Source organism: Sycon ciliatum, chromosome 13 (genome assembly GCF_964019385.1).
Source record: "Sycon ciliatum chromosome 13, ocSycCili1.1, whole genome shotgun sequence".
NCBI classification, from domain to species: Eukaryota; Metazoa; Porifera; class Calcarea; order Leucosolenida; family Sycettidae; genus Sycon; species Sycon ciliatum.
The window spans coordinates 27,250,381-27,266,764 of NC_088655.1; positions in this window are offsets into that span (position 1 = coordinate 27,250,381).

The window sequence follows — 16,384 nt, forward strand, 5'->3', positions numbered from 1 at the left end:
TGAATCACCCGAGTCAATCAAGACTCCCCAGTGCAGTGTTCTCAGAGTTGACCTAGTACGTATATGGCGCTGCGCATCGACCACTCATAATTTCATTACCATGGCTTTTGTTTTTGTTTTGTTTTGGTTCGGCTGTGGGTGCTGGCCGGGTCAGGTTGTTCTTTGGCAAATTCAGTTCGATTGCATGTTGATGTGCATGTCAAACCGAGCAACAAAGAGGTCAGCGTGGTTAAAAATAGACGATTCACGGGCCTGAGATCCTGCCTTGGCCACGCGAGTATGACGCTTCCCGGATCTGCATGCTCGTCGGATTCTACTCCTGGCACTGCAGTTGGGTCCGAGAACCCCTACTCGCCTCGACCCTTTAAGACGGCAACGTCTGTAGGGCCTTCCCTATCAAAATAATAAATTCTACTACTACTACTACTACTACTACTACCCTGGAGCTTGATCCACATCAACGGGTGCGCCAAACTCTTCATCGTCTAGCCAGGTGTGAATTCGAGTGACATTCGCGCACCCAGGACCCAGGAGTCAGGACACATCTGTCACGTGATCATACAGGACAGCCATGTTGGTTCCAACTCCACTCAACTCCTAGGAGGCTGCACCAGTGCACCTATGGCTATGGACCATGTCACATGCGAGGTCGGCCATTTTTGGTTCCAAGTCAAATGCATATGAAACCAAACCACTTTACTCTACAGACTCAGTACAGGGCTAGGGGACACCCGTTTCTCAGCAGAATGGTGCACAGCAGGTGCACCGCATGCAGTGTGGCTGTGGCGGTGATCTCTCCGAGACTGAAGAAGGATACTCAACACGTGCTTCAAAGTACAGTTCAGGTGTAGAAAGGGAGAAGTAACTTACTACTATACAGTATAGTGGCTGTTGGTCACTGATTGCTTTGAAGGATCCCAGTACTGTACATTATTATGACCAGCTGACTCGGGTCGATCAGGCCAGGGTCCCCTCTCGATCTCAGGCAGTGCTGTGATGTCATTGTGATGTGGTCCAGACCAAATAAGGCGCACGAAAGTTGGCGTTCTGAGAGAACGTCATGACAACGTGCACTTGTCGGTTGCATTCTCTCTCTGCGTTGCTGAGGCATTGGGCAGGTGGACTGGGAAGTCGACTGGGTATGGGTGGATTGAACCGTGCCTTCTTGCTCCCCTCCTTTCTCGAGAGGCAACTGCTTTGTTGTCCGTCTTGCTTCTCCGGATCACCTCTTGCTTTCATACGAAGTGAAATCATCCACTTCACGCCAGCGGCTGGTTCGCACGGCACGCGCGTGCCAGGCACGTTTCGACATCTGCCGCCAGGGTTTTCAGCAGCACGTACTTACGATCGGCACTGACATGATGATCAGGCGCTTACTACTACAGCTACTGTGCATGACATAGTTTCCCTCCACGTGAGGGAAACCCCCTCGATAGACTCCATTGACTCTTGCAGCCTTGGTCAAGCCTCAAAATTAAAAAAAAATCAATCAATCCATCATTGAATTAGGATTAGCAATGCATGAAAGCATGATGGTGGCCTGGCACAAGCGAAACTTCCTAAGCTGGTGATGTTTCTCTACACAATTGTATAGCCGGTGGTAATGGGGACGTGGGAACTTGACTTTTCTTGAATACATGAACAGAACTCTCGCTGTTTGAAGCATACCGTCATGATCGATGAGTACCTAGACCATCAAGAGCACAGAACTCCTAGTGCAGGGTACATGTAGCGGAGAGGTTTGTATAATCATTACACTCTCAGGTTATTTCATATCGTGTAAGTTGGCACAAGAGAAGTGTGATACTAAAGCAGCATTGAGTATTTCACTGTTCCCTGAGATTGAAAGAGCCCAGGACGGTAAACCACAAGAACCCTTTTAGAAAGCTGCCCTAGGCTAAAGCAGTTCGTCTTCAATTTCATAAAGACTTTAAGTCAGATCGTTCAGTGTGGAGACTGTGAGCCCATGATGTACATGACTGTACATGTTTCACTAGTCTCAGCTACATGTACAAGTCATGTACTTCGAAGTATATGTACAGCTAATGTTACTTTGAGCCATTTGTACACATGCAGGGCAACCTTTCCCAGCACTAGTGCATAGGGACCGGCAGATTCTGCTCGAAAAGCAGTGAAATTGGCAGAACCATACAAACCTTATGGCGGGCAATACCTCGAATCCTGCTCCATTTCTTTATCCACATGCCAAACATGCATGAAACTTACCAGAAAAATTACCGAATTCTGCCAATTTTTCTGCCGGCAGAATCCGCCGATTCCTCCTACTAGTGCATACAATGATTATGTAGTCTGCTCTCGACGTCAACACTTTCAAGGGTAACGATGTTTCATGCACACAATACACCGACTCTAGTCTAATCGTAAATAGAGGATTGTGAAGAGAACTTGAGGGAAGAGGCTGCTAAGAGATGAGTGTCGAACAGCACATGTAGGACTCACAACAATCATTCAGGACAGGTTCTGTAGTACATGTACATGTTATGATTGTATTGCCTCAAGTGGTTATGATAGAGTACTAGCACTTGTATTCACATCCCAAGCAGCTGAACTCCAATGGCGTGTCGAAACGACCTCATACCGCCACACAAACCCTGCTGCAGCACGCTGTTGCTTCTATCCAGCGGTACTTTCTACTCTACTCGACCAGTCCGGCCAAGCAGATCCCCTGAATGCCCTCTGACGTCACGGCTGCAATGGCAGCAGCGCCCCCGTGCACTCCTCTGACCGCTGTGTCTGCCGCAGTTGCTGATGCTCGCGTCAATCTACAGCTGCAAACAAACGTTTAACAAAAAGCGTTTCTCGTAGTCTTCTACTGCCGCGGCTCTGGCCTTGCATACCCTCCAAGCTCAGGGAGACTAGCACTCCCCAAGTCCAGGCAGACATGTGTTTTCTGTCGTTGCTATGTGTATGTGCATGTACATGTATGTGCGTGCGTCTCGTGACAATGGTCAATACTGGCTCGCTCAGTCACTGTGAGTGTTCTTCCAGCACACGTGTGGACAGTTCAAGGTGACGCCCCGGTCCTGGCGGCCAGCAGCTGAGACTCCCAACTGAACTCTAGGGTCTCTCCTTCCGCGGGTTCCAGTTTTATACGTCACTCTTATAGTCTTGCATTATACAAGTAAGTCACGCCTATGCGAACTCACTGTAAACACGCGCCTACCCGTATGCACCCTCTGCGTGTGCATGGGAACAAACGCGTGGCGTGCTACATACGGCCGGGGCCTGGATCACACACATACACGCGCACACGTGTGTACGTGCGTGCATAATAGTACTACATGTAGTGGTAAAGTAGAGCTTGGGACCAAGAACAGTCGCTCAGTAAGTGCATGCATGCCGAGGCGACGCCGTACATGTAGCGTTTCACACGCACTGTTCTGTCCTGTCCTGCACAGCACGCATACGTACAGCTTGTCACCCGGTTGGTCAGCCTGACTCAGTCAAGCCGCTGACCTTGCCCTGGTATCGCGTCAACCGCGCTCTGTCCCAAGGACCCGACCCCAAACAAGCTGCTGGTTCGGACGGAAAATAACCCCGAACCCATCTCACGGAGAGCAACAGAGAGGCCAGAATTCGTTGTTGCCATCTTCACTCGGTTCGTCAATTCATACTAGAGAGGACAGAAACGGATTGTTTGCCCAAAGTATTCTTTGAGAAAAAAGTCGATTCAGTGCTCCGTAACGTTCTCTGGTCATTGCTCGTGGCGTTCGTGGTGTTCTTTGCCTTTGGTCGCTGTTCGTGGCGTTTATTCTCACCTGAACACATACGAAGATACTCGTATAAAAAGAACGTCGTCTTGGTCTGGCCACAAATCAGTCTCTACTTGTGACTAGGGACAAAATCGACTTGTCTTCGCGGTCATATCTAGAGAGTTGAGCGTGAAAGAGTTTTAAAGGTTTAGACGATCATCAACTCCTTTCCTTCAACCGTAACAATAACAACGCTGCGTGATAGTATTGGAAAATTGGTCTTCCATTGAGCACTGATTTCGGTGACTTGAGGGACATTGCATTGCGTAGAGAGACCTTGCCTTTGATTATCAGCCTCTAACTTCGTATAACTATAAGTGGGTGTCCTTGTTCATAGTGGGAACGTGAGGTATCCAAGTTAGCGAGAGTTTCAAGTACATAACTATGTCGAGAGCAACATCTTCTAGCTCACACTCCAGCAGGGAAGCCATGCTGAGGTTTGCAATCCTGCTGGTCACGTGTCTGATTAGCTCTGGGCGCGCACGTGGACGTAGCACCACGTTGGTTCGCAATGGTCTACCGCCGTCGGCACGCCTGAACAAGATGGCCGGACATCTCGCTCTAGCGTCGTCCAACCAGGGCACGCCCACTCACCAAGACAACAGCCTTCTTTTTCTTCATCCCTTCCCGGATCATGGCTCGGACTCGCCTTCTCATGAAATTACGTCTTCGCTCCAACCTGTTCAGACTGGGGTGTCGTCACCATTACGTCATCCGGCCAACAACCGACCGGTGCCGCTGGATTCCCTGTCGTCGGTGCTCGACGTGTTCAGAAGACCGCAGTGGTCTGTCCTGAACTCCGTCGACCCGGCGGGACTTTCCCCGAGCTCCAGGGAACTGCAGAGTCAGCAGAGCACGGGACCGGTCGACCTGGACTCCAGTCACGACCAGCAGGCAGTTGGGCGTGATTCCACTGATGGCCATCTACTGCAGGGAGCTAACCTAGCGATAGTGGCGCGCAACCGCAATGCCAGTAACAATGGAACGTCTACTTCGGAAAACGGTGGACGTATAGCTCCTGTTGTTGGTAACACTATCCCGGATGATCAAGGCAACACCTATCAAACTGTCCGTCCAGACGCTAGTGTTGAGGTAGTGCTGCCCCCGCTGGCTAGCCAAGCATCCCAGCAGGAAAGGCCGAGGCGACCGGACAATACGGGCGGCCCTAGCCACAACCACCAGACGAAACAGCTCACACCCAGTCACGCTGCTGCACGTCCCCGGCGCAGGCGCCACCGCGGTGCCTGTAGCACTCGCCGCCGCCAGGTCACGATCCAGCGCGACGGCTGCCGGCCGCGCCGGGTGACGGCCGTCTCGTGTGCGGGCGGTTGTGCGTCGCACTTTCGCCTGGGAGCCCACCGAGCCAGGCACTATATTCCGTCAGTGCGCGAGTTTGGCACTCTAGCGTGTAGGTGCTGCAAGGCTGCTGAAATCGAGCAGCACACCATCGAACTGCAGTGTCCCGGGCAAGACGAAACCGTGCAGAGGGTTCTAATAGCTGAGCCGAAACGGTGTGAGTGCAAACCGTGTTGACACATTGTACGTCGTCCTTTATGAAATCCGACAGCTAACTTGACCGTCAAGAAGAAGTCTTGAACTATCAACGCCGTCACTACACACTAGCGCCAGTGTCATTGGTTGTTGCGGTGCAGGATACCGGATTTCATCGAAACCTTCTCTAGCCTAGACCAGGATATAGCGCAATACCAGTGTGTGTTTATCCTGTTCTTGTTTGGTTTACGTTGCGATGAGTTATCATTACCAACTGCTGATGACAGCTGTCCAGTACATGTACATACCGCACAATGAATATCCCACATGCAAGCTACATTTTTGTACATGTACAAGGCCCTATTTCAATCTATGAAGTATGATGAACTATACGCAAATTTGTATACAAAAATGGCTACTGAAGTCTTCGAAGTATATTTTATGCCTAAGCGAACATTTGAATAGAAACCAGTACTTTAAACACACAAGCCATGTACATGTACATTGTATAATCTTCATGTTGTTATTTATTATCCTTTTTAGTGCTGCCAAAGTGCCAAGGCTCCTTCGACAACCTATCCAATAGCATCCATGACTTGGTCTTCGCAGCCGTAGCATATGAACTTGAATCATCGGATGCTCGCTATTTTCATTTTCGAGAACCAGGTCAGTCTTGTAGGCCATGGTGAGCGATCTGCAAGATTACAAGTCATGTAGAACTACATGTACATGTATGTTCATATTACAGGTGGAATCCTGATAATTCGAACCTCAAAATGCCAGGAAAAAACGTCTAATTATCCGGACATTCTAATTATCCAAACATGAACCCACAGCACAATATGTATGTCAAAATGCTCTCATGGTCAAACAGAGTTGCGTTATGGGCCTTAGACACAGATTTCAAGGATGCTAAACTGACCAGCACAGCCTGCTCGTGCAAACTGAACTGACCAGTACAATGTACAGTGAACTTCGAATTGCACTTTGCTAACTTCGAATTATCAGCACAAATCCTACACATTTTCTATGCAAGTGGAATCTGTGGGACTTCTAATTAACCGGACATACATGTATCCAGTTCGAGGTTCGAATTAAGCCATATTCGAATTATCAGGATTCCACCAGTATTGTGATCTCTAATGACTGCACAGTTATGTATGAAACTCCGAGTTACAAACTTGAAATCAGTATGGACTCGAATGGAGAGCCAAGGATATAGAACTTGAAAGAAAAAGGACCAAGGACCTTATAGCGGACGTTATAGCGTAACTTACTGGTAGTTCTTTGGTCCTTTTAATCAATAGACTATAATTTATAGCCTGTAGCCTCACCGCAGCACTGCTACTATCTGTGACTGCGGCGACCACCATTCAATGTCTCGTCCTCCCTTAACCGTACCCCAACTCTCTCTCTCTCTCTCAGCTCTCTTTTTATCTGTCTTTTCTGACTCTTTTTTCTTTGTCAGCTTTCCTGGTGGTTATGTGCTTTTTCACGTATTTAAAATAAAAAAAATAAAAAATAGCCTTTCTGTCCTCTGTTTGACTGTACATGTAGATGTAGGTACAGGTAGCCCTTAGGCCTTGGCGGATAATACTGGAACAATTGGCAGACTCTGCTCGAAAAGCAAATAAATTGGCAGAACCATACCGACCTGATGGCATGCACTTGCTGGAATTCTGCTCCATCGATTTTCTTTATCCACATTACCAAGAGAACATTTTCCCCCCGTGCACTTCTCCCGTGCTTTTTTCCCCTCATGGCTTATGCCTCCCTCCCGAATTTGGTGCGTCTGCCATGTGAAGATGCCGAGACCTCTGGTCGGTTGAGCATGGCAAGCCCCACCAGCACCATCTCACCTCATGCTAGCCCCATGTGCCTGCCGGTGAGTTGTGTATTTTGTAAAAAAAACAAAAAAAAACATACATGTACATGTACAAAGGTAAAAAAGAATGGTTCCACCAATTGTATATACATACGTTGTAACGCTGAGGCAATACATCGGCCTGTGGCATTCAAATAATAGCCCCAGGGAATGATAGAATAGTTCGTCTGTCACGCTTCTAAACTATCCCTAAATACAATCAGTGACATGAGATCTTATGTTGCTAAAATTCACTGAAGTCGTGCTAGCCATTCTGTGAGTTATAATGGGAAGCGCAGTGTTCGAAATGCTAAAAATATCCAAGTACGAATCGGGAGTAGTCGGCGCACGACGCCGTCTCCTGTTCACACTCGAATTGCAGCATCTGCTTCGTTTATTTCTTACTCTTTTCTTTTTATCTTTTTCTTTTCTTTCCCTTGTCATTTAATCACTGTCGTCATGTCACTCACATACAAATACCGTCATAAAATATAAAACGCAAGTTTTTCTCATCTTTTTCTATTTCTTGTTTTTCATTAGCTTTAGCATGTTCATTCACATTCTTCATCATTTGTGAGAACTAGACCTGGTCTAGTGAGAAGGCATTCTACTGCCTGTAATTCTGGTGAAGTAAAATAAAGTAACAACAACAACAACAACAACAACAACAACAACAGCCGTTTTGTACGCTTGCGTCCCCGTCTACGGCCGTCTACGGTATGAAAAGTTGGATGGATCCAACTCTTCCCGTCGCTTCCCGATCTGTACGGTAGTACGGTTGCGTTCCCGTTCCTGGTGTTCACATTGGACGCCGTCAGACCGTCCCGTCGCTTCCCGTCGATCCTTAAGCTGTGTTCACAACTGGCGCTTGGACGCGGTACGCTTGCGGTTCATGCGCCCCCAAACGCGCGCTCAGCCTTTCACAAAAAACAGCAATCCGAGTCGTATTTAGCACGGGCGACACCTTCGAGTACTAATTTGTTGACCCCGCCAGTCAAAGTGACTGGCAAGTACGCTGATACGTGCCTAATTATTATTATTACTTGCATGTACGCGTTGGAGTCAACCATGTAAGCATGATCCACAACTTCGCTTATGCTGAACATGATAAACAGGACTATGACAGGGGAAAAAATGAGCTAGAACGATGATAATAATAATTATGATACTTATATCATATATATTATATTCAATGTAGCTCATGGGTATTGAAGATATGTCATTTATGAATATGTCCATAATATGAATATTGCAGCCTGAGTGATAATGATAGTGCTATTTCCTGAGTTTGACTGTTTCAGGATCTGTCGGAATATCACAATGCACAGACCCTCATGCATAGATCTCGCCATGCTGGTCTGTCATGGGCAATGGCTCCCAGGCTCTGCAGAGCGTCTACTATTGAACAATCCAGCATTGGCTTGGCGCAGATCTCCCACCATAAAAACTACAGCCGCGAACCACGTAGTGGAAAGCTACAAAAGATGGCCAACCCATTTTCACATGTACAGACAATTTGCAAAAACGTTCCGAACATTCAGGGAGAAGACATTACTTGCATGACACATTGGCAGAACGAACAAGGCAGACTCGAACATTCCAAGATTCTGCAGCCGTTGCGTTTCAGGTGTTGGGTGGCAGCTCCGTTACTGAGGCCGTATACAAGTTGTCGAGCTCGGCTAGCCGCCGCCAACTAGTCAGTGCAACCTCGGCCACGCGCTCGCATTAGCTCCATGCCCGCGTTGACGGAGCTCCGGGTGACCAACAAGCCGAACAGCTGCAAGTCGCGACTCCACAATGACACTGGCCGTCCACGTGCTCTAACACTCCGCTCCACTCGTACTCCCTCTTTAGCCGTTTCGCTGCTCGTCAAGCCCTGTAGGTAACTTGATTTCTTGAAGGGTACAGACGTCTATGCCGTAGAAAGAGAGGTACCGACACAAGCCAGTTCCTCTTGACGGCCGACATGAGGCCCCGCACATTGAAAATTCCGACAGCAAATTTTTCTTTTCCTCCGTAAAGCGTTCGTTCATCAACTCGTATCATTGATTCCCGTCGCATCGTCCCGTCACTAATGGCCAATGAAAACTGCTCCCCAGTTGCGCGAGGAGACTACATTTCCTCCGGTGAGCGAGGAAGAAGAGCGGAGTCGCGCCTAATACGCGCTGAAAATTCCAACATGTTGGAAGTTCCATTTCGGCGCGTTTCCGTACGCATGGCGCCCCAAAAGCCAGCAAAAATACGCACAAACGCGTGGTTTCACGCGTACACGCGCCAGTTGTGAACACAGCTTAACGTCGCGTCCCGTCGCGCCCCGTCGAATGTGAACTAGGCATGAAAAGTACCGTACCAAGACCGAGCTATCCAAGCACACATGGGCGCTGGCTGACCAAGGACGGTGAAGGATACAGTATTAAATGGGCAGTCATAGATCGGGCCAAGTCCTACAACAACATATCCAAAAGGTGCTGCTTGCGTTTAGCAGAAAAGTTGCGCATCATCACCTTCAAGACGCCTCACACTCTGCTCAACAAGAGGTCGGAGTTGGTATAAAAGTGCAGACACCAAAACAAGTTCTACCTCTCCACCTACTCTGCCGTGACATAGCCACCGCCGCGGCTGATGAATGTGGACACCACAGTGTCAGTGTGCTTCCACCGCCACACATCACACCCCCTGCCCAGTGCCCCCATGGCTTACCCTTGTCCTGCCTGGTGGTTTCTCCGCCTCTGCACGCTCCATGCATAGTTCGCGCCTACTGCGCATGCCCATCCAGTGATGTAATTCTTATCACTCTTCCCATGCATGCCCTGCATTGATAACTCACACCTCCTCTACATGCCCACGCGTACCCCCCCACAAGAACAAGCTATCCCGCGACAAAAGCATTAATTGTCTGATGATTACATTAGCATTTAGCTACATGTACGTGCATGAAACGCAGCGCAAAAAAAAACGTTACAACGTATGTATAATTATAATTATAATTGGTGGAACCATTCTTTTTGACCTTTGTGGTTACGCTCCGCCCTTGTGGTGTTGAGCACTGTTGAAACCTGGGTATACCCACTTACATGTATGTACATGTACAGTCAACTTCGCTAATAACGACTGCGGATATAACGACTGCGGATATAACGACAATTCGCGAATAACGACAGAATTTCCATGCCCGGAGCAAAGTCCCATCCCACTGTAATACATACATGTATAATGAGACTTCGGGTACAACGACACTTCGCGAATAAGGACACCTTTCTGATGCCCCGCCGAGTGTCGTTATAAGCGAAGTTGACTGTACTGCCAGTACATGTTCTCTTGACATTACCAAGCGTGCATAAAACATACAGTCATGTACCAGAAAAGTACCAAATTCTGCCGATTTCTCTGCCATGGAGTAGCAAAATACCTACTCCCTGTTTTGCACCATGCATGTGAAAGGTGGTCAATTTGCACGAAGCAAGTAAAATGTTCATGCCTGTATTGGTGACCGAGTGATAGCCAACCAAATCGGAACACGAAAATTATTAATGAAAATAATAATAAGAAAATGTTTGCTCCCCACACCTGAAGTCGCAACCACTATTTTGATGATAATATGTTCAACACCTCCACGAGCGACACTGACTCACGCTGCTATCTGGTGTTCACGAGGTGTTTGTCGCGCTGGAAACGGAGCGTCTCTGTAAGTTTGTATCCCTGGTGATGCTTGTGCCTGGAGAGCACTATTACACATGTACATGTAAGTGATGCTCTTTGGTAAAGTAAAAAAAGTAAATTATCGTATCCGTTCCCGAAGGGAACTCACGACGGCCGGTAACACCCGGTAAACCCTAGCGGCAGATGCAGCGCCTAACGGTGGGGGTGAGTGGATAAGTCTCACAACCACTGGCACAAGTGCCGAAAACGACCCCATTACAGTCCATTCACAAAAAGATGGGCTCTGGCTCTGGCGAGCTCCCGTATTTGGCGATTTTTCCAAATTTTATCGTACACAGTGCAGTGCTGTGAAATTTGAAATTTGAAAAAGGGTCCAAAAGGGTACCTGAACTGGGGTTCGAACCGTACAATGCACTGTTGCAGGCAGGGTCAAACGGCCTGGATTTTGATGGTTTTTCCCAATTCAGTGCTCTTGGGGCAAAACCTGGCCGAAATCCTATTCTTGTTATGGCTTGCTTTTTTGAGAAATAGATTTCAGAAACATAATTGGAAGAGGATTTCATAGGGGATTGCAGAAAAAAATTCTAAAAAAACTCAACATTTGACCCATTTATGGCCAAAAGCTAGAAGTCCATCTTTTTCTGAATGGACTGTAGGCCATGGTAAAAAATATCTTTGATTCTCAAGTACGCGCGCATCGATTTTTTTATTTCTATGCATGCATATGCGTGCATGAAAACGGTCAATGCGAACGGCATGAATCCGGGAGTAGTAAAATACCGGTATTTATTCTACTCCCTGGCCTGAATAATAAAATAATTATAAATTAATTATGAACCTGTGACGTACACATGTGTGACCCTATCTTTGGAAATAAAAAATTGTGGGAATTAAAATAAAAAATCGCTCGCTCGCACCGATTTTCACAGGCTCATGACCTGAGAATCAACTTTATTTTTTACCATGGCCTTAGCTGCATCCATGTACCCCTTGCGCCTGGCCACAAGTTCCCAGTTGACTGTGGGTAGCAGCACGGCTGGAAAAACCGCTCCCAGGCAGGACTTGAACCTGTTACCAGGTACCTCTCGTATCTCAATCATGGTCTTTGACCAACCCACTGTGCTCTTTAGTAGGCCTCCACCAAATATGCTAAAAAAAGAGCATAATTTATTATTATGCTCGTCGCATATCAGGGAAGACGTCCATAATATTATGCCAAAGGCGTAGCAAGATATGCAAAAAGATATGCCAAAATATGATCGACATAAGCAGAACGTGTACATGTACATGTAGATCATTTCAGTAAAATTACAACCTTGGAATATTGATTGGCTTCACGGCTATCATGCTTATGGTGCAAATCAAAACACATGCGGAATAGTATGGCTGGGGTGTGTCCCCAGCAACCGTAGCGATAGTGTTCATCCATGGGGAAATGTAGCAAACGCCTCAACCATTCCAAATTCATCCATAAAAGGCATTTCTGGACGCATTTTGTCCATAATATGATTGTTTTTATGGTTGATAAATATGGTGGTAAAGACACACCCGGCAATGTGGCGGTAAACACACGCCTGCTCACACACGCTCTCTAGGCTGCAAAGTTCTAGCACAGAGCTCTCCTTCTCACCACCGCCACCATCAGTTCGCGCCTGGTCGATGCATGGTTGGCGGTATCCGGCATAGCAGGCTGGTACATCAAGTAGCGCATGGCACATAGAAGATAACACAGCAACGACATAGCTCGATTGCGACGTAGACTACGTTTCGTCCCCGCTGGACTCATCAGGCAATCTTCTTCTTGGATGTTTTCATACGGAGCTTGACTCGGGAGAATGAAGTTGAAGACACCACTGCAGCTGTACTTATGGTTGATAAATATGGTGGTAAAGACACACCCGGCAATATGGAGAGCTCTGTGCTAGAACTTTGCAGCCTAGAGAGCGTGTGTGGGCAGGCGTGTGTTTACCGCCATATTGCCGGGTGTGTCTTTACCACCATATTTATCAACCATAAGTACAGCTGCAGTGGTGTCTTCAACTTCATTCTCCCGAGTCAAGCTCCGTATGAAGACATCCAAGAAGAAGATTACCTGATGAGTCCAGCGGGGACGAAACGTAGGTCTACGTCGCAATCGAGCTATGTCGTTGCTGTGTCATCTCCTATGTGCCATGCGCTATTTGATGTACCAGCCTGCTATGCCGGATACCGCCAACCATGCATCGGCCAGGCGCGAACTGATGGTGGCGGTGGTGAGAAGGAGAGCTCTGTGCTAGAACTTTGCAGCCTAGAGAGCGTGTGTGTGCAGGCGTGTGTTTACCGCCATATTGCCGGGTGTGTCTTTACCACCATATTTATCAACCATAAGTACAGCTGCAGTGGTGTCTTCAACTTCATATGATTGTTTTGTCCTCATTTTCTTCAGAATATTTGAATTATATGCTGGCTACATTCCAATATTCTCTTTGTCGCTCAATATGCCTTATATGAACTGTCTCACAAAAATATGCGGAAATATGCGCAAGCATTTTGGTCGAGGCCTATTCTTTAGGCCAAATCTTCCTCAGCCTACTTAAGCTCAACTGCTGAGGGCTGAATTCCCCGAAACACTGTGTATTGAGCAGAGAGTGGTGCTTTCTTGCAGGTTTGCCGAGTGGAAGGTTCGATGGACATCTCGTGTGCTCTGGGATGGCAGTCGTGAGTTAGTGAAGTGAGAATTCAAGTCGGCAGGAATAGCGCAAGCTCCCACGTAGGGAGCAACACACAATTCCCCAATTATCGCCGAACTCGCACCAACCTCTTCTTCACATTGTTGTCCCCGGCGCGGGCCTGTGAATTAGACGGTGGGGAGGCAACAACGTTGTGAATGGCCAACGGTCTTCAGGGTTGTTCAACACCTCCATGAGTGACACTGACTCACGCTGCTATCTGATGTTCACGAGGTGTTTGTCGCGTTGGAAACGGAGCGTCTCTGTAAGTTTGTATCCCTGATGATGTTTGTGCCTGGAGAGCACTATACAAGTGGTGCTCTTTAGGCAAAATCTTCCTCAGCCAACTCAAGCTCAACTGATGATGGGGTGAATTCCCCGAAACACTGTGTATTGAGCAGAGAGTGGTGCTTTCTTGCAGGTTTGCCGAGTGGAAGGTTCGATGGACTTCTCGTGTGCTCTGGATGGCAGTCGGGAGTCAGTCAAGTGAGAATTCACGTCGGCAGGAATAGCGCAAGCTCCCACGTAGGGAGCAACACACAATTCCCCAATTACCGCTGAAGTATTTGTATTTGTATTTATATCATTATCTCATGGCACATCATGATGACGGCCAATAAAACTGAGACAAGGGTGAAAGCCAACCACAGCAGTAGGTCGCACCAACCTCTTCTTCAGATATAATAATAATCACTTTATTAGGATGACCCAGACTGAGAGGCTGACCGCCTATCGATGGGTCAGTCGCTTTGAAGGATGATGGAGAGTACAGATTGGGGAAGGGGGAGAGGGGGACTACGATGAACAGGGTAGCGACATGCCAGCGAGTAGCAGGAATGTTTTGCGCAGCTCTTTCTTGAATACATGGACAGAAGATTCCCAAGTCAATGTGGGTGGTATCGGGGACATTAGACTAGGGAGGTTCTGCTCTACGTGTTGGGAACGCGACGCAAAGAATCACGCGAACTTTCTTCGCGTTCCCGTAACGTAAAGAAATGCTGTTCTGCTCTACGTTTCACCTAGAGAAGTCACGTGGAATGTGTACTGGGAATTTCCCCTTCCATATTTGGCAGTTTTCTGCATGCAGTTGATCGATACCCAGCAAATCCGTACGAATTTTCTCTGCGTGTGCCACAACGTAGAGAACCTCATCTCCGCGTAGAAATCTGGAGCCAAAACACGCGAAGCCGTAGACTCTAACCCAGACACCTGCTCTCTACGTGATTTCTCTACGTTTCACGTATAGCAGAACCTCTCTAGTCACCCTTAGCAAACAACGGTAACGCTATTGTTTACGGTACTCGTACCTTGATCACCCAAATAGCGTTGAAGCTGCAGCGTAAAAACGTTATGGGGGCTGATTTATCGTTGTGACCAACGGTACGTTTTTTTGGCCAAATATTGCATAGTCAGTACGCAGTTCACCTTGTATCGCGTATATGGTGACATAAATGGTTACCGGTTGTACCGCGCAAACTAAAAGCCAGGGAGTCGTCAAATACTTATTTGACGACTCCCAGCTATTCTTGCAATTCTCGTGGCAACAGCGTACTAAAAATAGCGTGCATCTTGCTAAAGGTCGAGCCCAAATCACGGTTTCACCCTTAACGGTACTAGGGAGGTTCTGCTCTACGTGTACGTGTTGGGAACGCGACGCAAAGAATCACGCGAACTTTCTTCGCGTTCCCGTAACGTAAAGAAATGCTGTTCTGCTCTACGTTTCACCTAGAGAAGTCACGTGGAATGTGTACTGGGAATTTCCCCTTCCATATTTGGCCGTTTTCTGCATGCAGTTGATCGATACCCAGCAAATCCGTACGCATTTTCTCTGCGTGTGCCCAACGTAGAGAACCCGATCTCCGCGTAGAAATAGGGAGGTTCTGCTCTGTGCTCTACGTGTTGGGAACGCGACGCAAAGAATCACGCGAACTTTCTTCGCGTTCCCGTAACGTAAAGAAATGCTGTTCTGCTCTACGTTTCACCTAGAGAAGTCACGTGGAATGTGTACTGGGAATTTCCCCTTCCATATTTGGCCGTCTTCTGCATGCAGTTGATCGATACCCAGCAAATCCGTACGCATTTTCTCTGCGTGTGCCACAACGTAGAGAACCCGATCTCCGCGTAGAAATCTGGAGCCAAAACACGCGAAGCCGTAGACTCTAACCCAGACACCTGCTCTCTACGTGATTTCTCTACGTTTCACGTATAGCAGAACCTCTCTAATCTGGAGCCAAAACACGCGAAGCCGTAGACTCTAACCCAGACACCTGCTCTCTACGTGATTACTCTACGTTTCACGTATAGCAGAACCTCTCTATTACCGTTACAACATAACGTTGTTTGCTAAGGGTGTCTAAGGCGGTGTTTACATGAGGCGTTTCAACCCGGGTTGAGTTCGACCCGGGTCAGATTTCAACCCGCCATGTGCATAAAATGAATTGCGCGTTTACATGACGCATTGCGCTTGACCCGGGTTGAAATTTCGCCCCGGGTTGATTTCAACCCTCCCCCCAAGGGGAGGGTTGAAATCAACCCGGGTCAAGAAAATCGTACAAACGTACTTCTGTGCGTATCTCGCGCCAGGTTTGAACGGCACTGCAGATGCAAATTTCGCGCGAACGGATTCACGTGACCATACAGGACTGTAGGAGTGGACTTTTGGCGGCATATCAGTATTTGACCCGGGTCAACTGACTTCATGTAAAAGCTCACCTCTTTTGTCTATCGTACAGACTTTCAACCCGGGCTGAACTCGACCCGGGTTGAAATTTCTCATGTAAACACAGCCTAATGATAAAATGGCGCGAATGACGAGTTCCGAACTCAGTGAGTGCGTTCGATTACACACTTGAATCGATTCATGAATCCATTCGCATGCATTCAAGTCG